The sequence below is a fragment of the Diprion similis genome, chromosome 10, assembly GCF_021155765.1.
Source record: "Diprion similis isolate iyDipSimi1 chromosome 10, iyDipSimi1.1, whole genome shotgun sequence".
NCBI lineage: Eukaryota > Metazoa > Arthropoda > Insecta > Hymenoptera > Diprionidae > Diprion > Diprion similis.
Window position 1 is genome coordinate 22,184,543 of NC_060114.1, and position 20,972 is coordinate 22,205,514.

Here is a 20,972-nt window from a genome sequence, read left to right on the forward strand (position 1 = left end):
AAATTCAAAGGGGTAAGCCTTACTTTTTTGGTCATTTTCGGAGCCGAAAATTTCTCGTCTCGGAATCGATTTGCATGACCATTACTAGAGTGATTCGACCCCCAGGAACTCAGAAAACACATCAAAAATAGCGTAGGACCAGAAGCAGAGAAATGACGATGAAAATTTTTAGTTTTTCGACCGTAACTTTTCAGCTATCAATCGCAGCGTATTGGGACTGCGCTTAATCGATTCCTCTCGCAAAATTACGTCGGAATAGAGCCTGAAAGAATTTATTGCAGCACTTTTCAAAGTCGTCGAAATTTTCGCTAAAAATTCAAAGGGGTAAGCCTTACTTTTTTGGTCATTTTCGGAGCCAAAAATTTCTCGTCTCGGAATCGATTTGTATGACCATTCCTAGAGTAATTCGACCCCCAGGAACTCAGAAAACCTATCAAAAATAGCGTAGGACCAGCAGCAGAGAAATGACGACGAAAATTTTCAGTTTTTCGACCGTAACTTTTCAGCTATCAATCGCAGCGTGTTGGGACTGTGCTTAATCGATTCCTCTCGCAAAATTACGTCGGAATAGAGCCTGAAAGAATTTATTGCAGTACTTTTCAAAGTCGTCGAAATTTTCGCCAAAAATTCAAAGGGGTAAGCCTTACTTTTTTGGTCATTTTCGGAGCCGAAAGTTTCTCGTCTCGGAATCGATTTGTATGACCATTTCTAGAGTAATTCGACCCCCAGAAACTCAGAAAACCTATCAAAAATAGCGTAGGACCAGCAGCAGAGAAATGACGACGAAAATTTTTAGTTTTTCGCCCGTAACTTTGCAGCCATCAATCGCAGCGTGTTGGGACTGCGCTTAATCGATTCCTCTCGCAAAATTACTTCGGAATAGAGCCTGAAAGAATTTATTGCAGCACTTCCCAACGTCGTCGAAATTTTCGCCAAAAATTCAAAGGGGTAAGCCTTACTTTTTTGGTCATTTTCGGAGCTGGAAATTTCTCGTCTCGGAATCGATTTGTATCACCATTTCTAGAGTAATTCGACCCCCAGGAACTCAGAAAACACATCAAAAATAGCGTAGGACCAGCAGCAGAGAAATGACGATGAAAATTTCCAGTTTTTCGACCGTAACTTTTCAGCTATCAATCGCAGCGTGTTAGGACTGCGCTTAATCGATTCCTCTCGCAAAATTACGTCGGAATAGAGCCCGAAAGAATTTATTGCAGAACTTTTCAAAGTCGTCGAAATTTTCGCCAAAAATTCAAAGGGGTAAGCCTCACTTTTTTGGTCATTTTCGGAGCCAAAAATTTCTCGTCTCGGAATCGATTTGCATGACCATTTCTAGAGTAATTCGACCCCCAGGAACTCAGAAAACCTATTAAAAATAGCGTAGGACCAGCAGCAGAGAAATGACGACGAAAATTTTCAGTTTTTCGACCGTAACTTTTCAGCTATCAATCGCAGCGTGTTGGGACTGCGCTTAATCGATTCCTCTCGCAAAATTACGTCGGAATAGAGCCTGAAAGAATTTATTGCAGAACTTTTCAAAGTCGTCGAAATTTTCGCCAAAAATTCAAAGGGGTAAGCCTTACTTTTTTGGTCATTTTCGGAGCCGAAAATTTCTCGTCTCGGAATCGATTTGTATGACTATTTCTAGAGTAATTCGACCTCCAGGAACTCAGAAAACACATCAAAAATAGCGTAGGACCAGAAGCAGAGAAATGACGATGAAAATTTTTAGTTTTTCGCCCGTAACTTTGCAGCCATCAATCGCAGCGTGTTGGGACTGCGCTTAATCGATTCCTCTCGCAAAATTACGTTGGAATAGAGCCTCAAAGAATCAATTGCAGCACTTTCCAACGTCGTCGAAATTTTCGCCAAAAATTCAAAGGGGTAAGCCTTGCTCTTTTGGTCATTTTCGGAGCCGAAAATTTCTCGTCTCGGAATCGATTTGTATGACCATTTCTAGAGTAATTCGACCCCCAGAAACTCAGAAAACCTATCAAAAATAGCGTAGGACCAGCAGCAGAGAAATGACGACGAAAATTTCCAGTTTTTCGACCGTAACTTTTCAGCTATCAATCGCAGCGTGTTGGGACTGTGCTTAATCGATTCCTCTCGCAAAATTACGTCGGAATAGAGCCTGAAAGAATTTATTGCAGAACTTTTCAAAGTCGTCGAAATTTTCGCCAAAAATTCAAAGGGGTAAGCCTTGCTTTTTTGGTCATTTTCGGAGCCGAAAATTTCTCGTCTCGGAATCGATTTGTATGACCATTTCTAGAGTAATTCGACCCCCAGGAACTCAGAAAACACATCAAAAATAGCGTAGGACCAGCAGCAGAGAAATGACGATGAAAATTTTCAGTTTTTCGACCGTAACTTTTCAGCTATCAATCGCAGCGTGTTAGGACTGCGCTTAATCGATTCCTCTCGCAAAATTACGTCGGAATAGAGCCTGAAAGAATTTATTGCAGCACTTTCCAACGTCGTCGAAATTTTCGCCAAAAATTCAAAGGGGTAAGCCTTACTTTTTTGGTCATTTTCGGAGCCGAAAATTTCTCGTCTCGGAATCGATTTGCATGACCATTACTAGAGTAATTCGACCCCCAGGAACTCAGAAAACACATCAAAAATAGCGTAGGACCAGCAGCAGAGAAATGACGACGAAAATTTTCAGTTTTTCGAGCGTAACTTTTCAGCTATCAATCGCAGCGTGTTGGGACTGCGCTTAATCGATTCCTCTCGCAAAATTACGTCGGAATAGAGCCTGTAAGAATTTATTGCAGAATTTTTCAAAGTCGTCGAAATTTTCGCCAAGAATTCAAAGGGGTAAGCCTTGCTTTTTTGGTCATTTTCGGAGCCGAAAATTTCTCGTCTCGGAATCGATTTGCATGACCATTACTAGAGTGATTCGACCCCCAGGAACTCAGAAAACACATCAAAAATAGCGTAGGACCAGAAGCAGAGAAATGACGATGAAAATTTTTAGTTTTTCGACCGTAACTTTTCAGCTATCAATCGCAGCGTATTGGGACTGCGCTTAATCGATTCCTCTCGCAAAATTACGTCGGAATAGAGCCTGAAAGAATTTATTGCAGTACTTTTCAAAGTCGTCGAAATTTTCGCCAAAAATTCAAAGGGGTAAGCCTTACTTTTTTGGTCATTTTCGGAGCCGAAAGTTTCTCGTCTCGGAATCGATTTGTATGACCATTTCTAGAGTAATTCGACCCCCAGAAACTCAGAAAACCTATCAAAAATAGCGTAGGACCAGCAGCAGAGAAATGACGACGAAAATTTTTAGTTTTTCGCCCGTAACTTTGCAGCCATCAATCGCAGCGTGTTGGGACTGCGCTTAATCGATTCCTCTCGCAAAATTACTTCGGAATAGAGCCTGAAAGAATTTATTGCAGCACTTCCCAACGTCGTCGAAATTTTCGCCAAAAATTCAAAGGGGTAAGCCTTACTTTTTTGGTCATTTTCGGAGCTGGAAATTTCTCGTCTCGGAATCGATTTGTATCACCATTTCTAGAGTAATTCGACCCCCAGGAACTCAGAAAACACATCAAAAATAGCGTAGGACCAGCAGCAGAGAAATGACGATGAAAATTTCCAGTTTTTCGACCGTAACTTTTCAGCTATCAATCGCAGCGTGTTAGGACTGCGCTTAATCGATTCCTCTCGCAAAATTACGTCGGAATAGAGCCCGAAAGAATTTATTGCAGAACTTTTCAAAGTCGTCGAAATTTTCGCCAAAAATTCAAAGGGGTAAGCCTCACTTTTTTGGTCATTTTCGGAGCCAAAAATTTCTCGTCTCGGAATCGATTTGCATGACCATTTCTAGAGTAATTCGACCCCCAGGAACTCAGAAAACCTATTAAAAATAGCGTAGGACCAGCAGCAGAGAAATGACGACGAAAATTTTCAGTTTTTCGACCGTAACTTTTCAGCTATCAATCGCAGCGTGTTGGGACTGCGCTTAATCGATTCCTCTCGCAAAATTACGTCGGAATAGAGCCTGAAAGAATTTATTGCAGAACTTTTCAAAGTCGTCGAAATTTTCGCCAAAAATTCAAAGGGGTAAGCCTTACTTTTTTGGTCATTTTCGGAGCCGAAAATTTCTCGTCTCGGAATCGATTTGTATGACTATTTCTAGAGTAATTCGACCCCCAGGAACTCAGAAAACACATCAAAAATAGCGTAGGACCAGAAGCAGAGAAATGACGATGAAAATTTTTAGTTTTTCGCCCGTAACTTTGCAGCCATCAATCGCAGCGTGTTGGGACTGCGCTTAATCGATTCCTCTCGCAAAATTACGTTGGAATAGAGCCTCAAAGAATCAATTGCAGCACTTTCCAACGTCGTCGAAATTTTCGCCAAAAATTCAAAGGGGTAAGCCTTGCTCTTTTGGTCATTTTCGGAGCCGAAAATTTCTCGTCTCGGAATCGATTTGTATGACCATTTCTAGAGTAATTCGACCCCCAGAAACTCAGAAAACCTATCAAAAATAGCGTAGGACCAGCAGCAGAGAAATGACGACGAAAATTTTCAGTTTTTCGACCGTAACTTTTCAGCTATCAATCGCAGCGTGTTGGGACTGTGCTTAATCGATTCCTCTCGCAAAATTACGTCGGAATAGAGCCTGAAAGAATTTATTGCAGAACTTTTCAAAGTCGTCGAAATTTTCGCCAAAAATTCAAAGGGGTAAGCCTTGCTTTTTTGGTCATTTTCGGAGCCGAAAATTTCTCGTCTCGGAATCGATTTGTATGACCATTTCTAGAGTAATTCGACCCCCAGGAACTCAGAAAACACATCAAAAATAGCGTAGGACCAGCAGCAGAGAAATGACGATGAAAATTTTCAGTTTTTCGACCGTAACTTTTCAGCTATCAATCGCAGCGTGTTAGGACTGCGCTTAATCGATTCCTCTCGCAAAATTACGTCGGAATAGAGCCTGAAAGAATTTATTGCAGCACTTTCCAACGTCGTCGAAATTTTCGCCAAAAATTCAAAGGGGTAAGCCTTACTTTTTTGGTCATTTTCGGAGCCGAAAATTTCTCGTCTCGGAATCGATTTGCATGACCATTACTAGAGTAATTCGACCCCCAGGAACTCAGAAAACACATCAAAAATAGCGTAGGACCAGCAGCAGAGAAATGACGACGAAAATTTTCAGTTTTTCGAGCGTAACTTTTCAGCTATCAATCGCAGCGTGTTGGGACTGCGCTTAATCGATTCCTCTCGCAAAATTACGTCGGAATAGAGCCTGTAAGAATTTATTGCAGAATTTTTCAAAGTCGTCGAAATTTTCGCCAAGAATTCAAAGGGGTAAGCCTTGCTTTTTTGGTCATTTTCGGAGCCGAAAATTTCTCGTCTCGGAATCGATTTGCATGACCATTACTAGAGTAATTCGACCCCCAGGAACTCAGAAAACACATCAAAAATAGCGTAGGACCAGCAGCAGAGAAATGACGACGAAAATTTTCAGTTTTTCGAGCGTAACTTTTCAGCTATCAATCGCAGCGTGTTGGGACTGCGCTTAATCGATTCCTCTCGCAAAATTACGTCGGAATAGAGCCTGTAAGAATTTATTGCAGAATTTTTCAAAGTCGTCGAAATTTTCGCCAAGAATTCAAAGGGGTAAGCCTTGCTTTTTTGGTCATTTTCAGAGCCGAAAATTTCTCGTCTCGGAATCGATTTGCATGACCATTACTAGAGTAATTCGACCCCCAGGAACTCAGAAAACACATCAAAAATAGCGTAGGACCAGCAGCAGAGAAATGACGATGAAAATTTTCAGTTTTTCGACCGTAACTTTTCAGCTATCAATCGCAGCGTGTTAGGACTGCGCTTAATCGATTCCTCTCGCAAAATTACGTCGGAATAGAGCCTGAAAGAATTTATTGCAGAACTTTTCAAAGTCGTCGAAATTTTCGCCAAAAATTCAAAGGGGTAAGCCTTACTTTTTTGGTCATTTTCGGAGATGAAAATTTTTCGTCTCGGAATCGATTTGTATGACTATTGCTAGAGTAATTCGACCCCCAGGAACTCAGAAAACCTATCAAAAATAGCGTAGGACCAGCAGCAGAGAAATGACGACGAAAATTTTCAGTTTTTCGACCGTAACTTATCAGCTATCAATCGCAGCGTGTTGGGACTGTGCTAAATCGATTCCTCTCGCAAAATTACGTCGGAATAGAGCCTGAAAGAATTTATTGCAGAACTTTTCAAAGTCGTCGAAATTTTCGCCAAAAATTCAAAGGGGTAAGCCTTACTTTTTTGGTCATTTTCGGAGCCGAAAATTTCTCGTCTCGGAATCGATTTGTATGACCATTTCTAGAGTAATTCGACCCCCAGAAACTCAGAAAACCTATCAAAAATAGCGTAGGACCAGCAGCAGAGAAATGACGACGAAAATTTTCAGTTTTTCGACCGTAACTTTTCAGCTATCAATCGCAGCGTGTTGGGACTGTGCTTAATCGATTCCTCTCGCAAAATTACGTCGGAATAGAGCCTGAAAGAATTTATTGCAGCACTTTCCAACGTCGGCGAAATTTTCGCCAAAAATTCAAAGGGGTAAGCCTTACTTTTTTGGTCATTTTCGGAGCTGAAAATTTCTCGTCTCGGAATCGATTTGTATGACCATTTCTAGAGTAATTCGACCCCCAGGAACTCAGAAAACACATCAAAAATAGCGTAGGACCAGCAGCAGAGAAATGACGATGAAAATTTCCAGTTTTTCGACCGTAACTTTTCAGCTATCAATCGCAGCGTGTTGGGACTGCGCTTAATCGATACCTCTCGCAAAATTACGTCGGAATAGAGCTTGAAAGAATTTATTGCAGCACTTTTGAAAGTCGTCGAAATTTTCGCCAAAATTTCAAAGAGGTAAGCCTTACTTTTTTGGTCATTTTCGGAGCCGAAAGTTTCTCGTCTCGGAATCGATTTGTATGACCATTTCTAGAGTAATTCGACCCCCAGAAACTCAGAAAACCTATCAAAAATAGCGTAGGACCAGCAGCAGAGAAATGACGACGAAAATTTCCAGTTTTTCGACCGTAACTTTTCAGCTATCAATCGCAGCGTGTTAGGACTGCGCTTAATCGATACCTCTTGCAAAATTACGTCGGAATAGAGCTTGAAAGAATTTATTGCAGCACTTTTGAAAGTCGTCGAAATTTTCGCCAAAATTTCAAAGAGGTAAGCCTTACTTTTTTGGTCATTTTCGGAGCCGAAAGTTTCTCGTCTCGGAATCGATTTGTATGACCATTTCTAGAGTAATTCGACCCCCAGAAACTCAGAAAACCTATCAAAAATAGCGTAGGACCAGCAGCAGAGAAATGACGACGAAAATTTTCAGTTTTTCGACCGTAACTTTTCAGCTATCAATCGCAGCGTGTTGGGACTGTGCTTAATCGATTCCTCTCGCAAAATTACGTCGGAATAGAGCCTGAAAGAATTTATTGCAGCACTTTCCAACGTCGTCGAAATTTTCGCCAAAAATTCAAAGGGGTAAGCCTTACTTTTTTGGTCATTTTCGGAGCTGAAAATTTCTCGTCTCGGAATCGATTTGTATGACCATTTCTAGAGTAATTCGACCCCCAGGAACTCAGAAAACACATCAAAAATAGCGTAGGACCAGCAGCAGAGAAATGACGATGAAAATTTCCAGTTTTTCGACCGTAACTTTTCAGCTATCAATCGCAGCGTGTTGGGACTGCGCTTAATCGATACCTCTCGCAAAATTACGTCGGAATAGAGCTTGAAAGAATTTATTGCAGCACTTTTGAAAGTCGTCGAAATTTTCGCCAAAATTTCAAAGAGGTAAGCCTTACTTTTTTGGTCATTTTCGGAGCCGAAAGTTTCTCGTCTCGGAATCGATTTGTATGACCATTTCTAGAGTAATTCGACCCCCAGAAACTCAGAAAACCTATCAAAAATAGCGTAGGACCAGCAGCAGAGAAATGACGACGAAAATTTCCAGTTTTTCGACCGTAACTTTTCAGCTATCAATCGCAGCGTGTTAGGACTGCGCTTAATCGATACCTCTCGCAAAATTACGTCGGAATAGAGCTTGAAAGAATTAATTGCAGCACTTTTGAAAGTCGTCGAAATTTTCGCCAAAATTTCAAAGAGGTAAGCCTTACTTTTTTGGTCATTTTCGGAGCCGAAAGTTTCTCGTCTCGGAATCGATTTGTATGACCATTTCTAGAGTAATTCGACCCCCAGAAACTCAGAAAACCTATCAAAAATAGCGTAGGACCAGCAGCAGAGAAATGACGACGAAAATTTTCAGTTTTTCGACCGTAACTTTTCAGCTATCAATCGCAGCGTGTTGGGACTGTGCTTAATCGATTCCTCTCGCAAAATTACGTCGGAATAGAGCCTGAAAGAATTTATTGCAGCACTTTCCAACGTCGTCGAAATTTTCGCCAAAAATTCAAAGGGGTAAGCCTTACTTTTTTGGTCATTTTCGGAGCTGAAAATTTCTCGTCTCGGAATCGATTTGTATGACCATTTCTAGAGTAATTCGACCCCCAGGAACTCAGAAAACACATCAAAAATAGCGTAGGACCAGCAGCAGAGAAATGACGATGAAAATTTCCAGTTTTTCGACCGTAACTTTTCAGCTATCAATCGCAGCGTGTTGGGACTGCGCTTAATCGATACCTCTCGCAAAATTACGTCGGAATAGAGCTTGAAAGAATTTATTGCAGCACTTTTGAAAGTCGTCGAAATTTTCGCCAAAATTTCAAAGAGGTAAGCCTTACTTTTTTGGTCATTTTCGGAGCCGAAAGTTTCTCGTCTCGGAATCGATTTGTATGACCATTTCTAGAGTAATTCGACCCCCAGAAACTCAGAAAACCTATCAAAAATAGCGTAGGACCAGCAGCAGAGAAATGACGACGAAAATTTCCAGTTTTTCGACCGTAACTTTTCAGCTATCAATCGCAGCGTGTTAGGACTGCGCTTAATCGATACCTCTCGCAAAATTACGTCGGAATAGAGCTTGAAAGAATTAATTGCAGCACTTTTGAAAGTCGTCGAAATTTTCGCCAAAATTTCAAAGAGGTAAGCCTTACTTTTTTGGTCATTTTCGGAGCCGAAAGTTTCTCGTCTCGGAATCGATTTGTATGACCATTTCTAGAGTAATTCGACCCCCAGAAACTCAGAAAACCTATCAAAAATAGCGTAGGACCAGCAGCAGAGAAATGACGACGAAAATTTTCAGTTTTTCGACCGTAACTTTTCAGCTATCAATCGCAGCGTGTTGGGACTGTGCTTAATCGATTCCTCTCGCAAAATTACGTCGGAATAGAGCCTGAAAGAATTTATTGCAGAACTTTTCAAAGTCGTCGAAATTTTCGCCAAAAATTCAAAGGGGTAAGCCTTACTTTTTTGGTCATTTTCGGAGCCGAAAATTTCTCGTCTCGGAATCGATTTGTATGACCATTTCTAGAGTAATTCGACCCCCAGAAACTCAGAAAACCTATCAAAAATAGCGTAGGACCAGCAGCAGAGAAATGACGACGAAAATTTTCAGTTTTTCGACCGTAACTTTTCAGCTATCAATCGCAGCGTGTTAGGACTGCGCTTAATCGATACCTCTCGCAAAATTACGTCGGAATAGAGCTTGAAAGAATTAATTGCAGCACTTTTGAAAGTCGTCGAAATTTTCGCCAAAATTTCAAAGAGGTAAGCCTTACTTTTTTGGTCATTTTCGGAGCCGAAAGTTTCTCGTCTCGGAATCGATTTGTATGACCATTTCTAGAGTAATTCGACCCCCAGAAACTCAGAAAACCTATCAAAAATAGCGTAGGACCAGCAGCAGAGAAATGACGACGAAAATTTTCAGTTTTTCGACCGTAACTTTTCAGCTATCAATCGCAGCGTGTTGGGACTGCGCTTAATCGATACCTCTCGCAAAATTACGTCGGAATAGAGCTTGAAAGAATTTATTGCAGCACTTTTGAAAGTCGTCGAAATTTTCGCCAAAATTTCAAAGAGGTAAGCCTTACTTTTTTGGTCATTTTCGGAGCCGAAAGTTTCTCGTCTCGGAATCGATTTGTATGACCATTTCTAGAGTAATTCGACGCCCAGGAACTCAAAAAACACATCAAAAATAGCATAGGACCAGCAGCAGAGAAACGACGATGAAAATTTTCAGTTTTTCGACCGTAACTTTTCAGCTATCAATCGCAGCGTGTTGGGACTGTGCTTAATCGATTCCTCTCGCAAAATTACGTCGGAATAGAGCCTGAAAGATCTTATTGCAGAACTTTTCAAAGTCGTCGAAATTTTCGCCAAAAATTCAAAGGGGTAAGCCTTACTTTTTTGGTCATTTTCGGAACCGAAAATTTCTCGTCTCGGAATCGATTTGTATGACTATTTCTAGAGTAATTCGACCCCCAGGAACTCAGAAAACACATCAAAAATAGCGTAGGACCAGAAGCAGAGGAATGACGATGAAAATTTTCAGTTTTTCGCCCGTAACTTTGCAGCCATCAATCGCAGCGTGTTGGGACTGCGCTTAATCGATTCCTCTCGCAAAATTACTTCGGAATAGAGCCTGAAAGAATTTATTGCAGCACTTTCCAACGTCGTCGAAATTTTCGCCAAAAATTCAAAGGGGTAAGCCTTACTTTTTTGGTCATTTTCGGAGCTGGAAATTTCTCGTCTCGGAATCGATTTGTATCACCATTTCTAGAGTAATTCGACCCCCAGGAACTCAGAAAACACATCAAAAATAGCGTAGGACCAGCAGCAGAGAAATGACGATGAAAATTTCCAGTTTTTCGACCGTAACTTTTCAGCTATCAATCGCAGCGTGTTGGGACTGCGCTTAATCGATACCTCTCGCAAAATTACGTCGGAATAGAGCTTGAAAGAATTTATTGCAGCACTTTTGAAAGTCGTCGAAATTTTCGCCAAAATTTCAAAGAGGTAAGCCTTACTTTTTTGGTCATTTTCGGAGCCGAAAGTTTCTCGTCTCGGAATCGATTTGTATGACCATTTCTAGAGTAATTCGACCCCCAGAAACTCAGAAAACCTATCAAAAATAGCGTAGGACCAGCAGCAGAGAAATGACGACGAAAATTTCCAGTTTTTCGACCGTAACTTTTCAGCTATCAATCGCAGCGTGTTAGGACTGCGCTTAATCGATACCTCTCGCAAAATTACGTCGGAATAGAGCTTGAAAGAATTAATTGCAGCACTTTTGAAAGTCGTCGAAATTTTCGCCAAAATTTCAAAGAGGTAAGCCTTACTTTTTTGGTCATTTTCGGAGCCGAAAGTTTCTCGTCTCGGAATCGATTTGTATGACCATTTCTAGAGTAATTCGACCCCCAGAAACTCAGAAAACCTATCAAAAATAGCGTAGGACCAGCAGCAGAGAAATGACGACGAAAATTTTCAGTTTTTCGACCGTAACTTTTCAGCTATCAATCGCAGCGTGTTGGGACTGTGCTTAATCGATTCCTCTCGCAAAATTACGTCGGAATAGAGCCTGAAAGAATTTATTGCAGCACTTTCCAACGTCGGCGAAATTTTCGCCAAAAATTCAAAGGGGTAAGCCTTACTTTTTTGGTCATTTTCGGAGCTGAAAATTTCTCGTCTCGGAATCGATTTGTATGACCATTTCTAGAGTAATTCGACCCCCAGGAACTCAGAAAACACATCAAAAATAGCGTAGGACCAGCAGCAGAGAAATGACGATGAAAATTTCCAGTTTTTCGACCGTAACTTTTCAGCTATCAATCGCAGCGTGTTGGGACTGCGCTTAATCGATACCTCTCGCAAAATTACGTCGGAATAGAGCTTGAAAGAATTTATTGCAGCACTTTTGAAAGTCGTCGAAATTTTCGCCAAAATTTCAAAGAGGTAAGCCTTACTTTTTTGGTCATTTTCGGAGCCGAAAGTTTCTCGTCTCGGAATCGATTTGTATGACCATTTCTAGAGTAATTCGACCCCCAGAAACTCAGAAAACCTATCAAAAATAGCGTAGGACCAGCAGCAGAGAAATGACGACGAAAATTTCCAGTTTTTCGACCGTAACTTTTCAGCTATCAATCGCAGCGTGTTAGGACTGCGCTTAATCGATACCTCTTGCAAAATTACGTCGGAATAGAGCTTGAAAGAATTTATTGCAGCACTTTTGAAAGTCGTCGAAATTTTCGCCAAAATTTCAAAGAGGTAAGCCTTACTTTTTTGGTCATTTTCGGAGCCGAAAGTTTCTCGTCTCGGAATCGATTTGTATGACCATTTCTAGAGTAATTCGACCCCCAGAAACTCAGAAAACCTATCAAAAATAGCGTAGGACCAGCAGCAGAGAAATGACGACGAAAATTTTCAGTTTTTCGACCGTAACTTTTCAGCTATCAATCGCAGCGTGTTGGGACTGTGCTTAATCGATTCCTCTCGCAAAATTACGTCGGAATAGAGCCTGAAAGAATTTATTGCAGCACTTTCCAACGTCGTCGAAATTTTCGCCAAAAATTCAAAGGGGTAAGCCTTACTTTTTTGGTCATTTTCGGAGCTGAAAATTTCTCGTCTCGGAATCGATTTGTATGACCATTTCTAGAGTAATTCGACCCCCAGGAACTCAGAAAACACATCAAAAATAGCGTAGGACCAGCAGCAGAGAAATGACGATGAAAATTTCCAGTTTTTCGACCGTAACTTTTCAGCTATCAATCGCAGCGTGTTGGGACTGCGCTTAATCGATACCTCTCGCAAAATTACGTCGGAATAGAGCTTGAAAGAATTTATTGCAGCACTTTTGAAAGTCGTCGAAATTTTCGCCAAAATTTCAAAGAGGTAAGCCTTACTTTTTTGGTCATTTTCGGAGCCGAAAGTTTCTCGTCTCGGAATCGATTTGTATGACCATTTCTAGAGTAATTCGACCCCCAGAAACTCAGAAAACCTATCAAAAATAGCGTAGGACCAGCAGCAGAGAAATGACGACGAAAATTTCCAGTTTTTCGACCGTAACTTTTCAGCTATCAATCGCAGCGTGTTAGGACTGCGCTTAATCGATACCTCTCGCAAAATTACGTCGGAATAGAGCTTGAAAGAATTAATTGCAGCACTTTTGAAAGTCGTCGAAATTTTCGCCAAAATTTCAAAGAGGTAAGCCTTACTTTTTTGGTCATTTTCGGAGCCGAAAGTTTCTCGTCTCGGAATCGATTTGTATGACCATTTCTAGAGTAATTCGACCCCCAGAAACTCAGAAAACCTATCAAAAATAGCGTAGGACCAGCAGCAGAGAAATGACGACGAAAATTTTCAGTTTTTCGACCGTAACTTTTCAGCTATCAATCGCAGCGTGTTAGGACTGCGCTTAATCGATACCTCTCGCAAAATTACGTCGGAATAGAGCTTGAAAGAATTAATTGCAGCACTTTTGAAAGTCGTCGAAATTTTCGCCAAAATTTCAAAGAGGTAAGCCTTACTTTTTTGGTCATTTTCGGAGCCGAAAGTTTCTCGTCTCGGAATCGATTTGTATGACCATTTCTAGAGTAATTCGACCCCCAGAAACTCAGAAAACCTATCAAAAATAGCGTAGGACCAGCAGCAGAGAAATGACGACGAAAATTTTCAGTTTTTCGACCGTAACTTTTCAGCTATCAATCGCAGCGTGTTGGGACTGCGCTTAATCGATACCTCTCGCAAAATTACGTCGGAATAGAGCTTGAAAGAATTTATTGCAGCACTTTTGAAAGTCGTCGAAATTTTCGCCAAAATTTCAAAGAGGTAAGCCTTACTTTTTTGGTCATTTTCGGAGCCGAAAGTTTCTCGTCTCGGAATCGATTTGTATGACCATTTCTAGAGTAATTCGACGCCCAGGAACTCAAAAAACACATCAAAAATAGCATAGGACCAGCAGCAGAGAAACGACGATGAAAATTTTCAGTTTTTCGACCGTAACTTTTCAGCTATCAATCGCAGCGTGTTGGGACTGTGCTTAATCGATTCCTCTCGCAAAATTACGTCGGAATAGAGCCTGAAAGATCTTATTGCAGAACTTTTCAAAGTCGTCGAAATTTTCGCCAAAAATTCAAAGGGGTAAGCCTTACTTTTTTGGTCATTTTCGGAACCGAAAATTTCTCGTCTCGGAATCGATTTGTATGACTATTTCTAGAGTAATTCGACCCCCAGGAACTCAGAAAACACATCAAAAATAGCGTAGGACCAGAAGCAGAGGAATGACGATGAAAATTTTCAGTTTTTCGCCCGTAACTTTGCAGCCATCAATCGCAGCGTGTTGGGACTGCGCTTAATCGATTCCTCTCGCAAAATTACTTCGGAATAGAGCCTGAAAGAATTTATTGCAGCACTTTCCAACGTCGTCGAAATTTTCGCCAAAAATTCAAAGGGGTAAGCCTTACTTTTTTGGTCATTTTCGGAGCTGGAAATTTCTCGTCTCGGAATCGATTTGTATCACCATTTCTAGAGTAATTCGACCCCCAGGAACTCAGAAAACACATCAAAAATAGCGTAGGACCAGCAGCAGAGAAATGACGATGAAAATTTCCAGTTTTTCGACCGTAACTTTTCAGCTATCAATCGCAGCGTGTTGGGACTGCGCTTAATCGATACCTCTCGCAAAATTACGTCGGAATAGAGCTTGAAAGAATTTATTGCAGCACTTTTGAAAGTCGTCGAAATTTTCGCCAAAATTTCAAAGAGGTAAGCCTTACTTTTTTGGTCATTTTCGGAGCCGAAAGTTTCTCGTCTCGGAATCGATTTGTATGACCATTTCTAGAGTAATTCGACCCCCAGAAACTCAGAAAACCTATCAAAAATAGCGTAGGACCAGCAGCAGAGAAATGACGACGAAAATTTCCAGTTTTTCGACCGTAACTTTTCAGCTATCAATCGCAGCGTGTTAGGACTGCGCTTAATCGATACCTCTCGCAAAATTACGTCGGAATAGAGCTTGAAAGAATTAATTGCAGCACTTTTGAAAGTCGTCGAAATTTTCGCCAAAATTTCAAAGAGGTAAGCCTTACTTTTTTGGTCATTTTCGGAGCCGAAAGTTTCTCGTCTCGGAATCGATTTGTATGACCATTTCTAGAGTAATTCGACCCCCAGAAACTCAGAAAACCTATCAAAAATAGCGTAGGACCAGCAGCAGAGAAATGACGACGAAAATTTTCAGTTTTTCGACCGTAACTTTTCAGCTATCAATCGCAGCGTGTTGGGACTGTGCTTAATCGATTCCTCTCGCAAAATTACGTCGGAATAGAGCCTGAAAGAATTTATTGCAGCACTTTCCAACGTCGTCGAAATTTTCGCCAAAAATTCAAAGGGGTAAGCCTTACTTTTTTGGTCATTTTCGGAGCTGAAAATTTCTCGTCTCGGAATCGATTTGTATGACCATTTCTAGAGTAATTCGACCCCCAGGAACTCAGAAAACACATCAAAAATAGCGTAGGACCAGCAGCAGAGAAATGACGATGAAAATTTCCAGTTTTTCGACCGTAACTTTTCAGCTATCAATCGCAGCGTGTTGGGACTGCGCTTAATCGATACCTCTCGCAAAATTACGTCGGAATAGAGCTTGAAAGAATTTATTGCAGCACTTTTGAAAGTCGTCGAAATTTTCGCCAAAATTTCAAAGAGGTAAGCCTTACTTTTTTGGTCATTTTCGGAGCCGAAAGTTTCTCGTCTCGGAATCGATTTGTATGACCATTTCTAGAGTAATTCGACCCCCAGAAACTCAGAAAACCTATCAAAAATAGCGTAGGACCAGCAGCAGAGAAATGACGACGAAAATTTCCAGTTTTTCGACCGTAACTTTTCAGCTATCAATCGCAGCGTGTTAGGACTGCGCTTAATCGATACCTCTCGCAAAATTACGTCGGAATAGAGCTTGAAAGAATTAATTGCAGCACTTTTGAAAGTCGTCGAAATTTTCGCCAAAATTTCAAAGAGGTAAGCCTTACTTTTTTGGTCATTTTCGGAGCCGAAAGTTTCTCGTCTCGGAATCGATTTGTATGACCATTTCTAGAGTAATTCGACCCCCAGAAACTCAGAAAACCTATCAAAAATAGCGTAGGACCAGCAGCAGAGAAATGACGACGAAAATTTTCAGTTTTTCGACCGTAACTTTTCAGCTATCAATCGCAGCGTGTTGGGACTGTGCTTAATCGATTCCTCTCGCAAAATTACGTCGGAATAGAGCCTGAAAGAATTTATTGCAGAACTTTTCAAAGTCGTCGAAATTTTCGCCAAAAATTCAAAGGGGTAAGCCTTACTTTTTTGGTCATTTTCGGAGCCGAAAATTTCTCGTCTCGGAATCGATTTGTATGACCATTTCTAGAGTAATTCGACCCCCAGAAACTCAGAAAACCTATCAAAAATAGCGTAGGACCAGCAGCAGAGAAATGACGACGAAAATTTTCAGTTTTTCGACCGTAACTTTTCAGCTATCAATCGCAGCGTGTTGGGACTGTGCTTAATCGATTCCTCTCGCAAAATTACGTCGGAATAGAGCCTGAAAGAATTTATTGCAGCACTTTCCAACGTCGTCGAAATTTTCGCCAAAAATTCAAAGGGGTAAGCCTTACTTTTTTGGTCATTTTCGGAGCTGAAAATTTCTCGTCTCGGAATCGATTTGTATGACCATTTCTAGAGTAATTCGACCCCCAGGAACTCAGAAAACACATCAAAAATAGCGTAGGACCAGCAGCAGAGAAATGACGATGAAAATTTCCAGTTTTTCGACCGTAACTTTTCAGCTATCAATCGCAGCGTGTTGGGACTGCGCTTAATCGATACCTCTCGCAAAATTACGTCGGAATAGAGCTTGAAAGAATTTATTGCAGCACTTTTGAAAGTCGTCGAAATTTTCGCCAAAATTTCAAAGAGGTAAGCCTTACTTTTTTGGTCATTTTCGGAGCCGAAAGTTTCTCGTCTCGGAATCAATTTGTATGACCATTTCTAGAGTAATTCGACCCCCAGAAACTCAGAAAACCTATCAAAAATAGCGTAGGACCAGCAGCAGAGAAATGACGACGAAAATTTCCAGTTTTTCGACCGTAACTTTTCAGCTATCAATCGCAGCGTGTTAGGACTGCGCTTAATCGATACCTCTCGCAAAATTACGTCGGAATAGAGCTTGAAAGAATTAATTGCAGCACTTTTGAAAGTCGTCGAAATTTTCGCCAAAATTTCAAAGAGGTAAGCCTTACTTTTTTGGTCATTTTCGGAGCCGAAAGTTTCTCGTCTCGGAATCGATTTGTATGACCATTTCTAGAGTAATTCGACCCCCAGAAACTCAGAAAACCTATCAAAAATAGCGTAGGACCAGCAGCAGAGAAATGACGACGAAAATTTTCAGTTTTTCGACCGTAACTTTTCAGCTATCAATCGCAGCGTGTTGGGACTGTGCTTAATCGATTCCTCTCGCAAAATTACGTCGGAATAGAGCCTGAAAGAATTTATTGCAGCACTTTCCAACGTCGTCGAAATTTTCGCCAAAAATTCAAAGGGGTAAGCCTTACTTTTTTGGTCATTTTCGGAGCTGGAAATTTCTCGTCTCGGAATCGATTTGTATGACCATTTCTAGAGTAATTCGACCCCCAGGAACTCAGAAAACACATCAAAAATAGCGTAGGACCAGCAGCAGAGAAATGACGATGAAAATTTCCAGTTTTTCGACCGTAACTTTTCAGCTATCAATCGCAGCGTGTTGGGACTGCGCTTAATCGATACCTCTCGCAAAATTACGTCGGAATAGAGCTTGAAAGAATTTATTGCAGCACTTTTGAAAGTCGTCGAAATTTTCGCCAAAATTTCAAAGAGGTAAGCCTTACTTTTTTGGTCATTTTCGGAGCCGAAAGTTTCTCGTCTCGGAATCGATTTGTATGACCATTTCTAGAGTAATTCGACGCCCAGGAACTCAAAAAACACATCAAAAATAGCATAGGACCAGCAGCAGAGAAACGACGATGAAAATTTTCAGTTTTTCGACCGTAACTTTTCAGCTATCAATCGCAGCGTGTTGGGACTGTGCTTAATCGATTCCTCTCGCAAAATTACGTCGGAATAGAGCCTGAAAGATCTTATTGCAGAACTTTTCAAAGTCGTCGAAATTTTCGCCAAAAATTCAAAGGGGTAAGCCTTACTTTTTTGGTCATTTTCGGAACCGAAAATTTCTCGTCTCGGAATCGATTTGTATGACTATTTCTAGAGTAATTCGACCCCCAGGAACTCAGAAAACACATCAAAAATAGCGTAGGACCAGAAGCAGAGGAATGACGATGAAAATTTTCAGTTTTTCGCCCGTAACTTTGCAGCCATCAATCGCAGCGTGTTGGGACTGCGCTTAATCGATTCCTCTCGCAAAATTACTTCGGAATAGAGCCTGAAAGAATTTGTTGCAGCACTTTCCAACGTCGTCGAAATTTTCGCCAAAAATTCAAAGGGGTAAGCCTTACTTTTTTGGTCATTTTCGGAGCTGAAAATTTCTCGTCTCGGAATCGATTTGTATCACCATTTCTAGAGTAATTCGACCCCCAGGAACTCAGAAAACACATCAAAAATAGCGTAGGACCAGCAGCAGAGAAATGACGATGAAAATTTCCAGTTTTTCGACCGTAACTTTTCAGCTATCAATCGCAGCGTGTTGGGACTGCGCTTAATCGATACCTCTCGCAAAATTACGTCGGAATAGAGCTTGAAAGAATTTATTGCAGCACTTTTGAAAGTCGTCGAAATTTTCGCCAAAATTTCAAAGAGGTAAGCCTTACTTTTTTGGTCATTTTCGGAGCCGAAAGTTTCTCGTCTCGGAATCGATTTGTATGACCATTTCTAGAGTAATTCGACGCCCAGGAACTCAAAAAACACATCAAAAATAGCATAGGACCAGCAGCAGAGAAACGACGATGAAAATTTTCAGTTTTCCGACCGTAACTTTTCAGCTATCAATCGCAGCGTGTTGGGACTGTGCTTAATCGATTCCTCTCGCAAAATTACGTCGGAATAGAGCCTGAAAGATCTTATTGCAGAACTTTTCAAAGTCGTCGAAATTTTCGCCAAAAATTCAAAGGGGTAAGCCTTACTTTTTTGGTCATTTTCGGAACCGAAAATTTCTCGTCTCGGAATCGATTTGTATGACTATTTCTAGAGTAATTCGACCCCCAGGAACTCAGAAAACACATCAAAAATAGCGTAGGACCAGAAGCAGAGGAATGACGATGAAAATTTTTAGTTTTTCGCCCGTAACTTTGCAGCCATCAATCGCAGCGTGTTGGGACTGCGCCTAATCGATTCCTCTCGCAAAATTACTTCGGAATAGAGCCTGAAAGAATTTGTTGCAGCACTTTCCAACGTCGTCGAAATTTTCGCCAAAAATTCAAAGGGGTAAGCCTTACTTTTTTGGTCATTTTCGGAGCTGGAAATTTCTCGTCTCGGAATCGATTTGTATCACCAATTCTAGAGTAATTCGACCCCCAGGAACTCAGAAAACACATCAAAAATAGCGTAGGACCAGCAGCAGAGAAATGACGATGAAAATTTCCAGTTTTTCGACCGTAACTTTTCAGCTATCAATCGCAGCGTGTTAGGACTGCGCTTAATCGATTCCTCTCGCAAAATTACGTCGGAATAGAGCCCGAAAGAATTTATTGCAGAACTTTTCAAAGTCGTCGAAATTTTCGCCAAAAATTCAAAGGGGTAAGCCTCACTTTTTTGGTCATTTTCGGAGCCAAAAATTTCTCGTCTCGGAATCGATTTGTATCACCATTTCTAGAGTAATTCGACCCCCAGGAACTCAGAAAACCTATTAAAAATAGCGTAGGACCAGCAGCAGAGAAATGACGACGAAAATTTTCAGTTTTTCGACCGTAACTTTTCAGCTATCAATCGCAGCGTGTTGGGACTGCGCTTAATCGATTCCTCTCGCAAAATTACGTCGGAATAGAGCCTGAAAGAATTTATTGCAGAACTTTTCAAAGTCGTCGAAATTTTCGCCAAAAATTCAAAGGGGTAAGCCTTACTTTTTTGGTCATTTTCGGAGCCGAAAATTTCTCGTCTCGGAATCGATTTGTATGACTATTTCTAGAGTAATTCGACCCCCAGGAACTCAGAAAACACATCAAAAATAGCGTAGGACCAGAAGCAGAGAAATGACGATGAAAATTTTTAGTTTTTCGCCCGTAACTTTGCAGCCATCAATCGCAGCGTGTTGGGACTGCGCTTAATCGATTCCTCTCGCAAAATTACGTTGGAATAGAGCCTCAAAGAATCAATTGCAGCACTTTCCAACGTCGTCGAAATTTTCGCCAAAAATTCAAAGGGGTAAGCCTTACTTTTTTGGTCATTTTCGGAGCCGAAAATTTCTCGTCTCGGAATCGATTTGTATGACCATTTCTAGAGTAATTCGACCCCCAGGAACTCAGAAAACCTATCAAAAATAGCGTAGGACCAGCAGCAGAGAAATGACGACGAAAATTTTCAGTTTTTCGACCGTAACTTTTCAGCTATCAATCGCAGCGTGTTAGGACTGCGCTTAATCGATTCCTCTCGCAAAATTACGTCGGAATAGAGCCTGAAAGAATTTATTGCAGAACTTTTCAAAGCCGTCGAAATTTTCGCCAAAAATTCAAAGGGGTAAGCCTTGCTTTTTTGGTCATTTTCGGAGCCGAAAATTTCTCGTCTCGGAATCGATTTGTATGACCATTTCTAGAGTAATTCGACCCCCAGGAACTCAGAAAACCTATCAAAAATAGCGTAGGACCAGCAGCAGAGAAATGACGACGAAAATTTTCAGTTTTTCGACCGTAACTTTTCAGCTATCAATCGCAGCGTGTTGGGACTGCGCTTAATCGATTCCTCTCGCAAAATTACGTCGGAATAGAGCCTGAAAGAATTTATTGCAGAACTTTTCAAAGTCGTCGAAATTTTCGCCAAAAATTCAAAGGGGTAAGCCTTACTTTTTTGGTCATTTTCGGAGCCGAAAATTTCTCGTCTCGGAATCG